Genomic DNA, 17471 nt, shown 5'->3' on the forward strand with positions numbered 1-17471 from the left:
CACTTACTTCTGTAGTATGTAACGAAAGTGCTCTGGATCTGCAATCTGAAGCCAGGTGACCTACAAACTCTGTGGGCAGGTCCAGGGGGAGACCTGCCATTGCCTGTCTAGTACAGTGTTGATTAACCAGAACTAAACAGAAGCCTGGTCCTAAGGAGTAGGAGATTTCATAAAATCGGCTTTATATGAGCTGTAAAGCACTTCATTTGGGCCTTAAAAACTGCTGTACATTTGGCTCTCAAATGGAAAAGAAATATCTTAAAGAAAGTTCCCCTCAGATTAGAATTCAGACTTACTACCACAACATTGCCTCTTTAATTCTCTAGGCCTCTAAGGTATCCTGAAAGACAAGAGTTTTCCATGGCTCTTTCCAGAAGCATCCTCTGTTTCCAAAAGCACAAGGAAAACTGGCATCTGGAACCACCACAAGGCAGAGGATTCTACGCAAAGCTCGTCTTTCACTGCATGTTCACACAGACCAATAGTTTTCCATTTACTAATGCATTCACCCGACAAAGCCAGGCAGTTCACTGATTTAGACCCCAAGCTCCTGTAATTTCCGCCCTCCCCCATCTTCCCATGGTCACAAGCAATTGTGTGAAAATAACCTGGAATTTCTAGAAAACGCACTGGTTCCAAAATAGACAAAGAAGCTGTGAAAAGCCAGGTCCAGCTCCCTGAACTGAGCTGGAGAGCAGCCGCGCAGGGGACTGGGGTCCGCTGGAAGCAACCAACATTCTACACCAGCTCCTCAAAAGACACATACGCACGAGTTCATTTAATCCGCATCAGAGACCGTCAATAGCAATTGTTACTCCTCTCGTGAGAGTAAGAGTGGAGTTCAGGCGGCAGGTGCTGTTGCCCACAGTCACCTAACCTGCATGCGGCAGAGCCAGGATTTGGCCCAGGTCACCAGATTCCAGAAGCCCTACTCTATGCCAGCTGCCAGACGCATTCCACTTTGACCAGGCCTATTCCCCGCTGCTGTCGACGATTCTTCATGTGTCACCCGGTCCTACAAATAAAAGATTCCCAAGAGTTAAGGGACACCCTCTTCCTGAGTGATAATTCCTCTGCAAAAATTAAGTCAGTTATTCACATGGTGGAGTGAATCAACGGACTCCACCCATTGGCCAAGACCCACCAGCTTCGAGTCAATAAGGAGCTTTATCTAAGGAAAAGTGAGTAATTTGGGTTGCAGGGCTCAACCAGGGCTTCAGGCAGCATTCCGGAAAGCATACAGACAGCAAGGATTAGAAAAGTATGAAAGGAAACAACCAGCCAAAGAAGATGGATTAAGCTTATGCTGGAGATACTACATCCTGATAAAAGTGGAGAGAAAGTGTCAAAAAAAAACCCACAAAAACCCATGCATAGCATCCCTGAGAAATAATAACATACTGAATATGAGTTTTTATAAAGAATGGTCTAGAAAGAAAACTGAAATAGGTGTTTCTCAACAGGGGACTTAGGGCATTTTTTTAGATTCTGCATTTTGACAATTTTCTCTAGAAGTGTGGTACTGCTTCTGAGTTAAGGAGAAGAAAATATTCTAATAAAACCAACAAACAAATAAGTGGAAAAAAAGGAAGGCATAAGGTCCAAAGACAAGTTGAACCATGTCAGGAGTCTATCTGGAGATGTGGACAATTGAGTACATGGGGTTTCATTATGCTCTCTCTCTATATTTGTGCACATTTGGAAATTTCCAGAAGTCAATGTGAAAAGAAAGGAATTCATCCAGGGCTGGCCCAGAAAACAAAGAGGAAATTCTTCAACAACCTGTATCAGGGCCAGGATAGCCCCTCAGCACTGTTAGCCATGGCCACATATTAGTTAAATAGTCTTTTATGTAGGATTAGGTTGAAGCATATAAAATCGTCAGTATTCAGCTATGTTTTACATAAAAACAGCCTAGAGCAAAGAATCCGTAATCGGCAGGCCTGGTCTTACCTCTTACCAGTCTCGTTCCTATACAGACTTGGGTCTGTATCATACACGGGGAATTAGACTGAAATCAGAAAAGGTAACATGAGTTCCAAAGAACAGTTCCAAGAAAAAAGGAGTGATTCTTAGGTTATTCAGAAGCTGGCAGCTGCTGAAACAGAGACACTTGTAGGGAAAGAGAGACACTTGTAGGCACGCCTGTGTTTGTGCTACATGCTATGAGGGACACAAGCACAGTGTTGTGGTTCATCTGTCACCACTGGGCGGGCTGTGGCCCCACAGGGGAGGTAAGGCACAGGCCTGCAGAACCGCCGGGACCACACAGGTGAGGCTGGCTGTGCGGAGCAGAGCGGGAGGGCAGGGCAGGACGGTCCATTTCCAGGAGTCTTGCACGGCCAGCTGAGGGATTTATACTCAGACCTAAAAATTTTAAGCAAAAGAAGGACATCAAAAAAATATTTTCTTGGGAGGCTTGATTTGGTCTTATTGTGAAGGACAGACCAGAGCGGGAAACAGCACCAGACCAGCGGGAAACAGCTCACTGCTCGTGGCTCAGCCTTCTTTCTTTGGGGGACAAATTCAATTATATTGGTCTTTTGAGCATGATATTTTAATCCAACTAATAAAGCACTTTTGAGCAAACAAATGCTATAATCTTTGATATTTACCTGCCGTTTGCTCCCCGTTTTTTCCTCAAGGAGCCCTGAAATACACATGCTCCTCACACCCAAAGTTACCATGGGAATTATCTATGTGGTGTATCATGCACAAATAATCCCTAAGCGGGAAATGGCTTCCTATACCCATATCTCACAGGCAGCTAAAATTTCAGGCATTCATCCCCAAAGAAAAGCATGTAAAAGTTGAAAGAAACACCACAGCCTTCTCGTGTCATTTGCCACCTCACCTGTCTTGGGTCCAAACAACTACCTGCCGCGCTTTTCGACCACGAGGTGTTTTTTTTATGTCATGTGCTTGGAGGAAACACCCTAGTGCGTGGTGACAGAACAGTCTCAGCAGAGACAGCACAGCAGAGAATGTGCTTCTCGTGGCCTGAAATGACTCTGAGGCACCAGAAGCAAATGGCCAGTGCCGCAAGGGTGTGTGCGTACCAGAACGCTGGACCGAACGGTCAAAGCCAGGGGAGGCCTGGCAGAGGGTCAGGCCAAAGTCAGAGGTGGACAAAGCAGCCCACAAAGTCGGACAAATGTAGTTACTCCCACTGGGCAAGAGAGCTGGACGGCAGCATTAGGTGTGCAGGGGCTCTTTTAGCATGTCAGACCACAGATGCATCGTCCGTCACAGGCAGTGCCACCTGCTGTGTTGTAATGCAAGACCCCAGTGCAATACCATAACCGCACTGTCCTACAGAACGCTACCCGAATTCAACCCCGGCGCCTGTCAATACGACAGCATCCAATTATCCAGGACCACATTCTCCTTTACAAACAACGCCAGAAAACTGCAGCTGGGTTCCGAAGCGGGTCACAGACAGCAGCAACTTAACCCAACATTCCTGATGTAGAGCCACGCGCTCTGGGCATCCACCACCCAGCAGGGACAGTGAGGGCAGGAGAATATCCAAATTGGTTAGAAGAATAAATGGACCCTTTAGGGTCGTGATCCTTTAACAGATTTAAAATCATGGATCACCGTGGAAAAAAGAAAGGAGCAAAACAGTTTCCCACAAAAATGGATAGCAGACGGGAACCACTCCTCAAAGAGCAAGGAAAGGCAATCAGTGGTACGCAGCCTCTAAGGTGGCCCCGTGATCCACTCCCGGTGTCTCCTGGAGTGTGTGTAGAACTGGGACTTGCTTCCAGTCAACAGAACGTGGCGACGGCGCTGGCCGTCACTCCACGGAGCTTACGTTACATGAGCTCCATCTTGCTAGCGTCCTCCTCGTCAGCTTAATGAACGCGGCGGCCACGCCAGGAAAACCCATATGGCAACGAACATGGCCTCCAGGTCGGCCAGAGAGAGGCCAGGGCCCCGGGTCGTACAATCATGAGGACATGGATCTGCCCAACAACCTGAGGGAGCGTAGAAGCAGATTCTACCCCAGCCATGCTTCCAGATGAGAACCAAGCCCTAGGCAACACGTTGACTGCAGCCTCGTGAGCCAGGCCGGGCCCTGACTTCTGACCACAGGAGCAATGGAACAATAGATGTGTGTTGTTTTGGGCCTCTACGTTTGTGGTGATTGTTGTGTGGTGACAGAGTACTCCTCCGTGGCCCCGTCATGAGACAGTGAGTGGGTTTGCATTCGTTCTCTCTTACACCTTCAAGGACTTAAAACCAGAGCCCAACATTTCTCCTCCTCTGTTTTAATGGTGGAGTTAACCTTTTCTGGACCTGAAACTATTTTTTCTTGGTTAAGGATGAACGATTTGAAAGCAACTGCCTCCTCTGGAAGCATGGTATGCACTAAATGACTATTATTTCATTGTTTACAAAATTGCGTATTTGCCCTGTGTCACTCTTCTGGGACTTACGGGAGCTACAAAGATAAGCAGCGCACCGTCCCTGTGCTCTGTCTGGAAAGAAAGACTAAAGCAACCATCTACCCATTCGACAAATATTTACCTTAAGCCTACTATAGGCCTCCCCCGCTTCTAAGTGCTGATGAAACAGCAGGGAACGGAACAAAGCTGTCCGCCCTCTGGGCAGGAAGACATTATGATAAACTGAAGCGCACAAACAAGTATGGCAGAGACCAAAGAGCCTCCAGGGGATGCACCACCTCTGCCGCCATCTGGCACCTGGTCTGTATCTCTTCACTCAAGAAGGGGCAACCTCATGGTGGTTTCCAGTAGGTCGTGAATTCCCCTGATTTAGTTGCAGTTCAGGACTTGTGCCGGAGGACCTAAGAACCATCGATGGCTTCCCCACACATTCGGTCACAGCATCCTGATCCTGAGAAACAGATCTGATACAGACTTTTCATTCCGATGTGAACACTCAGCACCACGTGCCAAGCCCTGGTATTAGGTAACAGGAAGGGTTTCTAAAATAGTCTGTTAAGATAGCAGAGACACATCTGACGACTGCAGGAAGGGGAGGAAGAATGCAGAATGAATTCACTCTAAGCACTCTTACTAAACAGGCCCTGAAAAGAGGAGGAAAGAAAAGGACACGCAAGGTTCACAATGGCTTCTGGCACCACACAGGATGTTCCCCCCTCCCCGGCCGCACTTCCCTGCCGGCAAGGATCCAGTTTTATGGTCTTTTGGGAAAGTACACCTGGTAACTGTGCACCTTGGTTTCTGACATTTACACAGTTGCAAGGGCCTCATAAACATGCGGTGTACTTCCAGCCGTGAGCCTCCCTATGAACTATGCGGTAGGAGCTTTGGGGAGTCTGGCCCCTCCTTCTTATTTCAAGGTCACTGCTCAAAGACGCCTACCTGTGGCAAAGGCCGCTGGCCATATCCCCCACAAAGTTCCTCTGATGAAGGATGGCATGGGCTGCTGACCCTGATTATGTGTGCATTCTTTTTTTTCAACATTAAAAGAAAAATTTTTTTTTAATGTTTATTCATTTTGGGGGGGGGAGGGGCAGACAGAGAGGGAGACACAGAACTCAAAGCAGGCTCCGGGCTCCGCGCTGTCAGCACAGAGCCCGACACAGGGCTTGAACTCACAAACCATGAGATCATGACCTGAGCCGAAGTCAGACGCTTAACTGACTGAGCCACCCAGGCGCCCCTACGTGTGCATTCTTAATACAGCTATTTTTGGAATTAAGAATATGAATGGCCGCAAAGGACAGTAAGAATGTGAGAGGGAGGGAGAGAAGTCAGGGGAGGTTCTTTTGTAAACACACGCACCTGAAAAAACTACCTCCTTTTGATGATGCATAAAATAGCAACAATAACAATGAAGTGCCCATACTCAGTGAACTTGTTATTTTAATCAAAAGCTAACAGGAGTAATAGCTCTCAAGTATTTTAATAGTAGAACCCATCTTTCCCAAACCACATCTGCCAAACCCAAATGTAAGAATCAAATAAAAGTGGAGCCTCTCTTACACAGAGAGACGGGAGCCACTGAGCCCCGCTGGCTAGCCCTGACCTGCCCCCGCCCTCCCTGCCTGGCCCCTTGGCCCCCCCTCAGGACTCTGCGGCTCCAAGGCCCAGCCTGAAATGCACTGGCCTATAGCAGATCACTACAACACCTGAACCTAGGAATAAGCTACGGGAGAATCTCTAAGTAAAAGGGGGGAAAGCAGAGGAATAAAGAGATAGGAGCAGGAGGAAAGGCTTGAGAGCAGGAAGGAAACTGGAGCCAGCCCTTGACCCTGAGAAGCACCAAGGCTCCAAGAGTCAAAGGCAGCACCGCAGTGCAAACCATCAGTGTCACGGCATTGCACACCAGCACGGACAGGCCAGGGGCCGCTGCCCAGAGTGAGGGCCACCAAGGGCTACACACCACGCAGCAGCCCTGCATCCACACCGGGAGTGAGCGGCAGGCTTCGGCAGATCCTCTCTCCACAGCTGCCCTGATGGACATAGATTTCACCTGGGATGTCAGTCTTCCCCCCCCCCCCCAGTTCCCAAGCCTTGCATTGGGCAGGGTGCTGGGAGTTCTGTCTCAAGGAAATGCAGAAATTTAATAAGTCCGCAAAAGTGAAGGGGCACTCGCGTTTTCTGACGAGGGGATGGGCCTGAACTGCTAAGGGCTCTGAAGAGGCAGAGCAGTGATAGATAAGCTTTAAAAGATGATGACGCAGGGTGTAGCTGTCAGTTAATTTATAAAGTCAACAGCCAACTGAAGGTCTAAACGGACAATCCATTTCTAGTGCCCAAGAGACCACCCTGCCAGCGTGCAGATGGGCAGACTGTACCTGGAACAGATGTGAGGACTTGTCACCTTGTCACCCGAGGATCGCCTGGGTCCTGGCGCAAAGACGTCTCAGGAGGGATGAGGTGGGCACTTCCGGCTCCTGGGAAGCAAAGAAGAGACGTTAGGCGCCACCCACCTGGGCCCCAGAACCTCCATGCCTGTGGCTGTGAGGCGAGGGATGATTCTGTTCAGCTCGGAGTCAGAAAAGACACCCGACCTATAACACCAAGCAAAGGTAGGTGGCATCAGAGGCCAGGCAGGTAAGGGTCCCTTCACGGGGACCGAACAGGCATATGGTGAAGCACCACTGGGCAGGGGACAAGACGGGAAACTGGACGAGATGTCCTCCGAACCAGAGATCTTACCATGTGACCTCGACCAACGAGGACCAAATCTCAAACAAGCATCACCCAGACAGACTCCCTCCATAGACCTAGGGCACAAAGGTAGATGGGTGGTAGGTGGGAAGGCACAAAGCCGTGTGGGGAGAGAATCCACCCCCCCCCCCCACCTCTGACAACCGCACTGAGAACTGAAAGTGGCGGGGGCAGAAAGTCTTATCTGGGTCCCTCAGGAAACAGACTCCACCAGTGAGTGGCCATCTTGCCAAAGACTCTCTGGACCAGCTGACGGATGGGCACAAACGTACGCCTGCCCTGGAGACGTCAGGATGGGCCAGGGTGCTCTAAATGTAGAACGCACGCTGTCACCATGAGCCTAGCGGAGTGGCCTGCAGTCCCACAAGGAATGGGATCGAGTGGCCGGAGCCCCCCCATCCGAAAGCAAGCTACCTCTGCTGATATAAAGTCCTCTGTCTCCTCAATCCTACCACTTCTACTTTGCACACACTCACGCGCTCACCCAGGAGCTGGAGAGGTTTAATTAAAGTCTCCTGACGTGATCTGCACTAATGAAACCCAGAGCGGATTATCATTACACCAAAGATGCACATCAAGACGCTAATCAACAGAGTTTTGGAACTTCCACAGCAGCAAACCAGATTTCCAACCACAGAGATCCTACTCTATCCCAACCCACACCTTTTGTATGCTCATTGTACTCAAGGCTTCGTTCTTTTCCGCGATTTGCAAAATGTGAAAACCTACAGAAACACGAAAGGAACGTTTACATACCCTTCATCTACATTTACCGACATTTCTCATTTTGCCGTGTTCGTTTTATTTTTATATAAACTTTTCTCGTGAACCATCTGATAGTGAGCTATAATAGCTACCGTGACACTTGACCTCTGTTTTGGTAACTCCTAAGAACAACATCTCCGGCAAAACTGCAATGCCATTATCACACCGAAGACACTGAACATGCAGTCGATGGCATCTAAAACACGGCCCATAATCAAATGCCCCAAATTGACAGCGTGTTGCTCTTTCTCTATCATATGCCAGGTACCACAAGGGCACTGACAGGGTCACGGCCCTGCAGGGGAGACTGACCTACAGATGCCTTACTGGGGACAAGGGCACTGAGGTGGTGTGGCTCATATGTGAGTCTCTGTCTTGGCTGAAGAGAAAGTGGTTGGCCCCACCTGAAGACGTGAGGAAAGGCCTTTGCAGTGAAGCCCTAAAGGACGAGTCTAGCCAACATATACACAGCAGGAACTGAACTGTGAAACTAGACAGGCTTGAATGTGGCTGCCAGAATAATACCGTCCCCCCCCCCCCCCACCAAACATCCAAATCCCAATTCCAGGAATTGGTGAATATGTTAGGTTACACGGCAAGGACGAATTAAGGTTGCAAGAGGAATAAAGATGCTAATCAGCTGACCTTGAGATGGGAAGATTTTCCTGTGGCGAGCCTGATGTAGTCACGAGGGTCCACCAAGTGGAAGAGGGGGCGGGAGAGTCAGTGTCAGAGGGATGCAATGTGACAAAGACACCATCAGCCACTGCTGGCTTTGAATGTGTCAGGGGACCAGGAGCCAAGGAAGGCAGGCAGGCTGGGAGGGACAAGGAACTGAACTGTCTCTCAAGAGTCCTCAGAAAGGAACACACCCCTGCCACCACCTTGACTTGAGCCTGGTGAGATGTATTTCGGACTTCTGACCTCCATCCAGAACCGTCAGGCAATAAATGTGTGCTGTTTTAAGCCAATGAAAAAACAAAAACAAAAAAACACAGAGGCTGGAAACAAGGCTGGAAACTATCAAAGTGCTGGGAGATAGGGGCAAATTCATCCAAGTCCTTGTGGCCAAGCCAAGAAAACTACACTTTGTCCTTCCGGGAAGGGAGAGAGAGCCAAGAGCCATGATCGGATCTGTATCTTAGGAATAAAACTCTGAAATAAAAGGAGCAGAAGCTAGAAGGTAAATAACTAACAATGCTTTGTTGCCAACGATAAAATTTGAGCTTTCAAACAAAAAAACAAAAAAACAAAAAAAAAAACCAGAATTTTGGAAAACTTGCATCCATCACCAAGAACTCAAAAGATTCCCAAAACTTAAAACAGTTTTCTGATGACACTGGTGGTGATGTTAACAAATGCGATTTTTAGAAAACAATTACATGATGAAATCTGTCAACGTTTGAAGATCTGCATAATTCATTAAGACAGTATTTCACTGAAACATGGACAAACGACTGATTCAAAGTACAAAGTGGAATTTTTGAAAAAAGTACAAAACAGACACATTTTCAAGTACAAAAAGCCTGTCAATATGGTTTTAGATTCCACTGTGGAACCAACTACCTCCTTTCAAGTTTTTGTGCAGTATCGAAAAAGAACACTCAGGGGCGCCTGGGTGGCTCAGTCGGTTAAGTGTCTGACTTCGGCTCAGGTCATAATATCGAGGTTCATAAGTTCGAGCCCCGCATCGGGCTCTGTGCTGACAGCTCAGAGCCTGGAGCCCGCTTCAGATTCTGTGTCTCCCTCCCTCTCTGTCCCTCCCCTGCTCACACTCTGTCTTTCTCTCTCAAAAATAAATAAACATTAAAAAAAAAAAAAAAAAAAGAACACTCATAATTATCCAAAAAGGCTACTATCCTTTTCCAAGTATCTACCTGAGGCCTATTTTCTTTATATATTTCAACTAAAACAGACATCAAAACCGACTGATGCATAATTAGACATAACAATCAAGCTGCCTTCTATTAAGCTGAGCATTAAAGAGATTTGTAAATATGTAAAATGACACTACTCCCATTAAATTATTTAGCAACTAGTTATTTTTCATAGAAATGATACATTAACAGTAAATGGCTTATTGTTATTTTTAGATGGATTAGTACGTAAATATTTGAAGCTGATCCCAACTCAAATTTGTAAGATGATTAATGTTGATACGTACCACCCACATAAGCAAGAGTTCCTTCGAGTCCTCAATAGTCTGTAAGAGCACAAGGCGGTTCTGGGACCGAACAGCTTGAGAACCGCTCCCTTATGGGCTGCCCAATCAAGTGAACACAGCACCAAGCTGGGTATATGCTCCCATCACACAAGGTCCTCTCCTGCTTCTTTGGGCATGATGAAGCAGCCTAAAGGGGATCCCCACTCTGCTCCCATTCTCCTGTCATGGTATGCAAGCAGTTAATGCTCAAGCTGGAAGTCCAGAAGAAAAGCATGCCATACGTTAATCCAGGCTGAACTCATCAGGATTAATGGGGTTGGAATGCATAGCAAATAAACTCATTATAATTGCTTTTCTTTAATCCAAGAATGTTCCAACCGATCATTCTACTCCTACAGATCTGGCGACTCACTTTTTACCAAGGAAGGAGAATGCTACATACACTTCAGACCTTAAGGATTCAATTTCACTTGTGTCATAAACACAGCAAGCAACATTTCAACACCACCCCTGACAAGCTTCACTGAAAGGGTGTGGCTATGACACCATGTGGCTCTGGGTAACGGGGGGCACCTGGCACACTGACAGGAAATATGTACATAAAATAACATGGAAACACCAGCAAACATACTTCCACTGAGTAATTTACACATCAAAGGGAATCAGGTCTTTTCATTAAGTACACTGATGAACCACTAAAAATGCTTTCCCATTTATGAGACACAACCCCCAGCTCTTTGGCAACTTAAGTACCTGCTTTGCCTGTGAATGTGATTTTATTCCATTCATTCTACAAATGTCTTGGGCGCCAGATACAGTTTCAGAAACCAGAGAGGCGGCAGTGACCTTTATTGGACCAAAATCTCTGACTTCTTAAAGTCTATCACTGGAAATACATCTTTGAAAACTAAGGATGGACGAAATAGTCACTGGAGGAAGAACGCTTCTGGTTTCCTAAAGCAACTGCATGAAATTACCAGAAGTAAGATGAGCCCCAACTACACACGGGAAGGTCAGATGTTATGGTTACTGTAAGGAACAAAGCTACAGACAGCACAGTTCAAGGCGATCGGGGGATTTCTGTTAAGTCCACGGACTCTCGCCGAGAACGCTGGCAAGAACGGAGCTCCTCTGGGAAGGCCCAGCAACCTATGGGACGCCCAAGGAAGTTCCCCAGCGGATGTGTGGGCTGTCAGAATCCTGAAGGCGGAGCATCTGTGGTTGAAAAAAGCAAATCATAATTAACTGTTTTCTTTGGCATGAATAGTTTTCAAATTTCACCATAAGATTTCTGTCGGTTAAAAGGGAACACAGGCTAAGAGGCTGAGTAGTTAAACAGAAACCACTTTTCTGCTCCAGGAACGACGGGGAGGATGGAACCAAAGCCCCAAGTACAGGAAGGAGCCTGCAGTGTCCCCAGAACCAGCAGGGCAGGCTTCCGGGCATCACCAAAGGATCCAGAACTGAGCTCAGAGGCTCTCATACTTTCGTCTCCTGGTCCCTGGGGAGCCTGCTGCGTGGGCACTGTAGGAACCGCATCAAGAACAGTCCGGACTGTCCCAGCTGCACCTGCAACCCGTTGAGAGAACCACAGGAATATGGGAGTGATCCCTTCTCTCCTTCGGCCTCCCAGCCTTAACCCCGCACTTTAGATCTACCCAGAAATGATCACACCCTTATTAACTGAAACAACATACCCTCAAGGGGCAGATCTGGAGGGTACCAGCATCCAAAATACTATGTTCTCCTATGTTTCCACTGGACCCACACTTCCTGACTTCCACAGCTCCATGGGAGCACAACACACACTGGCTTACCAGCTCCTCAACGGTAGGGGGGTGTCTTCTACCCGTGACCATGGGCTTTACAGCTGCTACTCAGCAGCTCCCCAGGAAAACTCGCAGAATAGATTCCAGCGTCCATCTCAGAATGTGAGTAACTCACCTCTTCTTCCAATTTCCAACGTCCGTCCTAATCCCGCCTGTATTTGGGACCTATACCAGTTTCTGTCTACTCCCTGAGACGGCAATAGCATTTAAGCATAAATGCTGTTCGAAAGACCACACACTCTGGTCCTACAAAACTTACTGGGGGAAAAAATGACAAACTCTAAAGGAAACATGGTCAAGGAAATAAGAGCAAGACATTTATCCTACCCCCTATCCTTCGATAACTAAAATTACTCCAGCCATTCTGCACCAAGGAAAAGACCGCTGGGCTCACAATTTGATGACTCAACCTTCCTCTGAGACGCAAAATACTCTGGGAAAAGGCCACAAACCCCTTCTTTGCTCTGCACTGCAATGGGCCAGTGAAGGGCGCTCTTCCCCATCGGCCCGTGTCTCCTGGTGATGCCAAGGGAAGAGGAGGGGTGGCAGGAGAAGCTGGCGGGGGCCAGTCAGAGGTCACGGGATGCAGTTCTCAAGCAGGGGTGACTCTGCTCCCACCAAGGGGCATCAGGCAGTGCCTGGAGACATTTCCAGTGGCCATAGCCGAGGGAAGCAGGTGTTGCCATCTAGTGCTCAGAGGCCAGGACTGCTGCACGGACAGCCTTCCAACAGAGAGGCTCGGGAGCACTGGGGTGGAGAAAGCCTGCCTTACGTGTGAAACTGCAGACCGCAAAGTGTTCCATAGAGTTTCCTTTTTAAGTAAACTGGTTTAATAATTCTATCAAAAAAAAAAAAAAAAAGCTACAATATCTGAAAACAAGCACATATTCACAAGAGAGCAAAACCTTGTCACCATATCCCTGGAGAACCCTCCCGGGTACCCAAACCAGGATTGAGAATAACTAAGAGGCAAGGAGACGACGGGAAAAAGTAAACGATTAAAAAACGCCGTGTGGACTAAGACATGCTCCCGTTATTAATCTGAGTTCTCACTTCTGAGGGTGAACTGGTATCTTGTAGAAGGCTTGAGACCCTCGCCCTCTGATGACTCTGCCTGGAAGGTGAAGGTCAAACCGTGAAGGGCTGATGGGACGGCCAGGCAGGGCCCCTGTGAGGGAAAGGAGCCAACCAGCTAAGCCCCACCACGCTCACAAGGTCCGCCAGGGAGAATGCCTCATCCCCAGGTCACGGGGCAGGCACAGAAGCTCCGAACGGCAGTGACCAGGACAACAGAAAGAGCCCACGGCCACTTTACTAAAAAGTCCTCTTGTTACGCCAAACACACCGTTTCAGTGTCTGAGTGGGAAGGACATCTCCACTCTGTGGTTCCGAGAAAGCACTGAGATGAGGCAGCGTCCAGCCTATGAGGAAGGTCGTTTCTCCCTCTCCCAGAAACGTTCTGCCCTCCAAGGAGCCATGGACATCTATTTTTTAATGCCCGAGATTCAAAAAATGAAATCACGAGTTCTAAGAGTTGGAAGGGACCAATCCAACATCTGATGCAGAAATCCTCCCAGGCTGTCACAGGAAACACTGATCAGGGCAGGAAAGAGAGGGGAGAATGGGGGAGGGAGGAAGAGCCAGGCTACTGAAGGCAGGCATGAAGAAGTGACGCTCCAGGCAGCCACTCCCCCCCACCCCCTTCCCAGTTGTCACCCACCAGCCTCTGAATTCTGCCTCTGAGTCTGGAGTAATAAACACGCATCTGAAGCCAGCCATACCCCTCATAAGCAATAACAACAGTAAGAATGGCTAACGTTCATGTTAAACGTCTACCATGTGCCGACACTCCCGTGGAAGGCACTGTATGTATGTGTACAACCTCATCTAACACTCAAACCAGGCCTTGAAGTTTACACAGCTGTCACACCCCCTTCACTTAGGGCAAGCCAGCTGTGTAAAGTAGTTATAAAGCGGAGCCTTGGTTCAAACCTTGGCGCATCCGACTCTAAACCCACCTGGATGCTCCATTATATTTAATGCTACTGAAACACTACATGAGATTATAATAGGTCCCCCAGGGCAATGGGCCATAACGTAATTACAGCAAAACTTTAATTAGACACGAGGAGGATCCCCCACTTAACAGTGACATGCAAAGGAATGAGGACACAGAGGTTTTCAAGGAGACAGACTTTGGTTTGAATCTCTGCTCAAATGCTGACCAGGTGAATGAGTTGGGGCAAATCATTCTGAATCTTAGTTTCCTCACTTCTCCAAAGAGGAAACTACTGTGAGGCTCATGCAATTGTTTAAAAACAACAATAAATATATTTATCCACATAAATGTATCATGCACTTTTGAAAGTAAATACATTCTTGGGAGACTGTCTCTGAGTAAGTGACATATTTCAGAAATACTTTTCTCTTCATTTCATACTGTTCTTCAAATGCACTGGTTCCTACGTGGCATTTTGAAATTTCTCTGCCAAACAGTTAATGAGCTACACAAATAGATAAATGCAGCCAGGGGGGGCTGCTATTTTAAGAAATTCTCCAGTTCAAGTGAACAATTGTTTGATGTGTGAATAATCGGCTCTTAATTACACGGTTTGTCAATATTTTAAAAGAATCATCTCGTTAACAAGCTGAGGGGGTAGGCTGTGGCACCTACCCTGACTTTGGTCATTCGATGTTTCTGTCTGCCAGTAACTGAACCTTAAGAGTTTAAAAAAATAGTCTTTGCCAGTGAGCAAGTGACGTATTATTTAAAAAAAAAAAAAAAAAGGTGAAACATACGAATACAATATAAACATTACAGGGCATTCTCCAAATGGGCAGCAGAGAAAGGAGGCATGGGGGAATTTCGGAGCAACAGACCCAGGATGGAGTGGTCAGGGGAGGCAGCGGACAAGGTGAAGGCGTGACAAGGCTGAGGGAAGAAGGCAGGCACTCCTCAGACAGGGGGTGAGCAACATGCAAGCTGGAGTCATGGACGAGCACAAGGGGGTCCCGAGAGAGCAAGGGGGCAGGCCTGCCAGGGCATGGGCAGAAGGATGTCGGGGCTCTGTTGTCCACGGCCTACACAAACCTTCTCCAAGATCTCTTCTAGTTCTATGATGGATCCCCGGAAACACACACACGCATATATTTTGGCCCTACATTGGTACACTCTCTTGAGACTCGGTGAATAGAACTCGTGATCGCTTATGTTCAGGATTCCCTGAGGCCACCTGTCAGAGCCCAGGTAGATCTGTTGATCCACTAGGAAAATAAGCCTCTTGTACTCCTGCTGTGTGCCCTGGAGAGGTACCTGGGAGGCACCCCAAGAATGCAGGCAGCAGCCCACCTCTCTAGCCCCCTACTCCCAGTTCTTGGGCAGCTTCTTCAAGTTACACACCCCCTCCCCGCTGCTGGTCTTAACCAACATTTTTTAAAGCGGTAGCATCCATGCAGAGACAGACCCTATGGTTTGGGGCCAAGGACCCTTCACCCATTCTAGCTCTCAAAAGGAAGTAACAGTGACTAGGCTTTTTACTAATCTGTCCCCCTCCCTTTGCCAAATCAAAGTTAAAGTTACTTCTCTTCGGGGGGCCAAGAAATGGTGTTGCTTGTTTCCTAAAAACCTAGGAGGAGGAATGTGGCGATGGCCGCACAGCATTGTGAATGTACTTAATGCCACTGAAACGTACGATAAAAAAATATTCATAATTTTTTTAAAACCAAGAAAATTCCTCAAAAAACAACACACTTACCATATGACCTGGCAACTCACCCCTAGATCTATAACCAAGATAAATGTGTACACAAATGTTCACAGCAGCATGACTGAGAATAGCACCAAAATGCTTAAACCACCAAAATGTCCATCAAATGATGAATAAACAGAACACAGAATATCTATACAATGGAATATTATTCAGCCCTTAGAAGGAGTGAAGCACTGACACCAGCCACCACATGGATGAACCTTGAAAACACCATGCTAAGGGAAAGAAACCAGGCACAAGAGGCCACGTGTTGTGCTCTTCCATTTATATGAAAGGTCTCAGATAAAGGCAGAAAGTGTATTACTGGTTGCCTAGGGCTGGGGTAAGGATGGAGGAGGGAATGCGGAGTCACTGTTACTGCTTATGGGTTTCCGTGTAGGGGTGAATAAAATGTTCTGTGATTCTGCTAATGGTTGCTTAACTCTGTGGATATAATCAAAAGCACGGAATTTATACTTTAAATGGATTAACTTTATGGTATTAAAGTATACTCAATAAAGCCGTTAAAAAATAATAAAAGCTAAGAAGAGCCCAATCCGCCAGAGACCTCAGCGTGGTTTTCTATTAACGGCACCTGGGCCGATTCCAGGACTTCCACACAAGTTCTGTGCAACAGCAGCATGTTCTCCGTGTACTTTAATTCCGCTTCAAGTCAAAATTCTCCCCCCGCCCCGGAAATCAATAATTGTAGCTCCGGTTGCAGTTGTGAGAGGAGCTCCACCTCCTTGCACAAGCCACTTATTATATGTAACAGTCATTTTGCTTTGAGCGTTTCACCAAGGTGAAAGTGACTCCTATTTAATACACCCTCCCTGCAAGCTCTGGGTCTTTTCTTGTTCTGTTCCACTGCAAACATAAGTTCCAGGTTTAACACACAGCAAAGATCCTTCATGGTGACAGGGCACAGGATAATAAAGCTGAGGAAGAGCGCAGCATTTGTTGGTTTAAATGACACACTTAAAGCTTTTAACTCAAGATACAGGAGACAGGAAATGCCTCTCTGTGCGCAGGATCTCAAGAAAATAGGAAGGCTTTAATAGGTAATCAGAAGTAAAAGATCATCAGGCGGTAAAAAATTAAGAAGGTCTCTTAGCACTAGCAAAGAATTTCCAAAGATCATCAAGGTGCACTCCCAGGACAGAGAAGTCACCAGTGAGGCAGGGAGCAGACATGCCCAACTTGGGGAGCTGGAAGGAAAACTGTCTGGGAAACAAATTTCAGGATACTTTCTGCACTGAATGTTCGGAATGCTCGCGAGGCTTGGTGGCGGCCTTTTGTCTGCCCAGGCACACCTGACAGGTGAGTTCATGCTACTCTCCGGGGCATTTACAAGCCCTGGGTACACAACTCCCTGCAGGCAGGCGTCAGCCCGCCCCTACCCTCCCACGGATGTGTCCCCAACCCTACGGCAGCGCTGAAGAAGCGTATGAAGACAAATGAGCCTTGCATGTGGCCAGGAGGGCGGCCCACATCCAGGAGAGAAGAGCCTGCCTGCGCCAGCCCAGTGATTACCAGAAAGAATTAAGCAAGCACTTGCAAGCCTCAGCCTCTGAATTTCTGTACTTTGATAGACTTAATTTGTTCTCCTGGGGCTAAATAGCTGGCTGTGTCGCTGCAGTCCTACACAGGAGCACAGTTAGGGAAACCTAATGTGCAGGGAATGATTTATGACTCCACGGGGCTCCCACCCAGGAAACCGTTCTCCCCAGGAGAAGCGGGGGCCAGGCAGACGGGTCACCAGACACACCTGCCATGTATCAGTTGGGACTCCACT

General features: G+C 47.6%; 1 protein-coding gene across 3 annotated transcripts in view; it reads right to left on the reverse strand.

Moving 5' to 3' along the window:
* The window catches only part of SLC7A1 (solute carrier family 7 member 1), a 79804-nt gene that overhangs the window by 34965 nt on the left and 27368 nt on the right, over nucleotides 1-17471 (reverse strand). For all 3 annotated transcript variants that reach the window (XM_045466930.1, XM_045467101.1, XM_045467019.1), the window contains exon 2: nucleotides 6794-6892. The gene's annotated coding sequence lies outside the window, so the exon portion shown is untranslated. The remainder of the gene's footprint in view (nucleotides 1-6793; nucleotides 6893-17471) is intronic.

This window comes from Leopardus geoffroyi, chromosome A1 (genome assembly GCF_018350155.1).
Source record: "Leopardus geoffroyi isolate Oge1 chromosome A1, O.geoffroyi_Oge1_pat1.0, whole genome shotgun sequence".
Lineage (NCBI taxonomy): Eukaryota > Metazoa > Chordata > Mammalia > Carnivora > Felidae > Leopardus > Leopardus geoffroyi.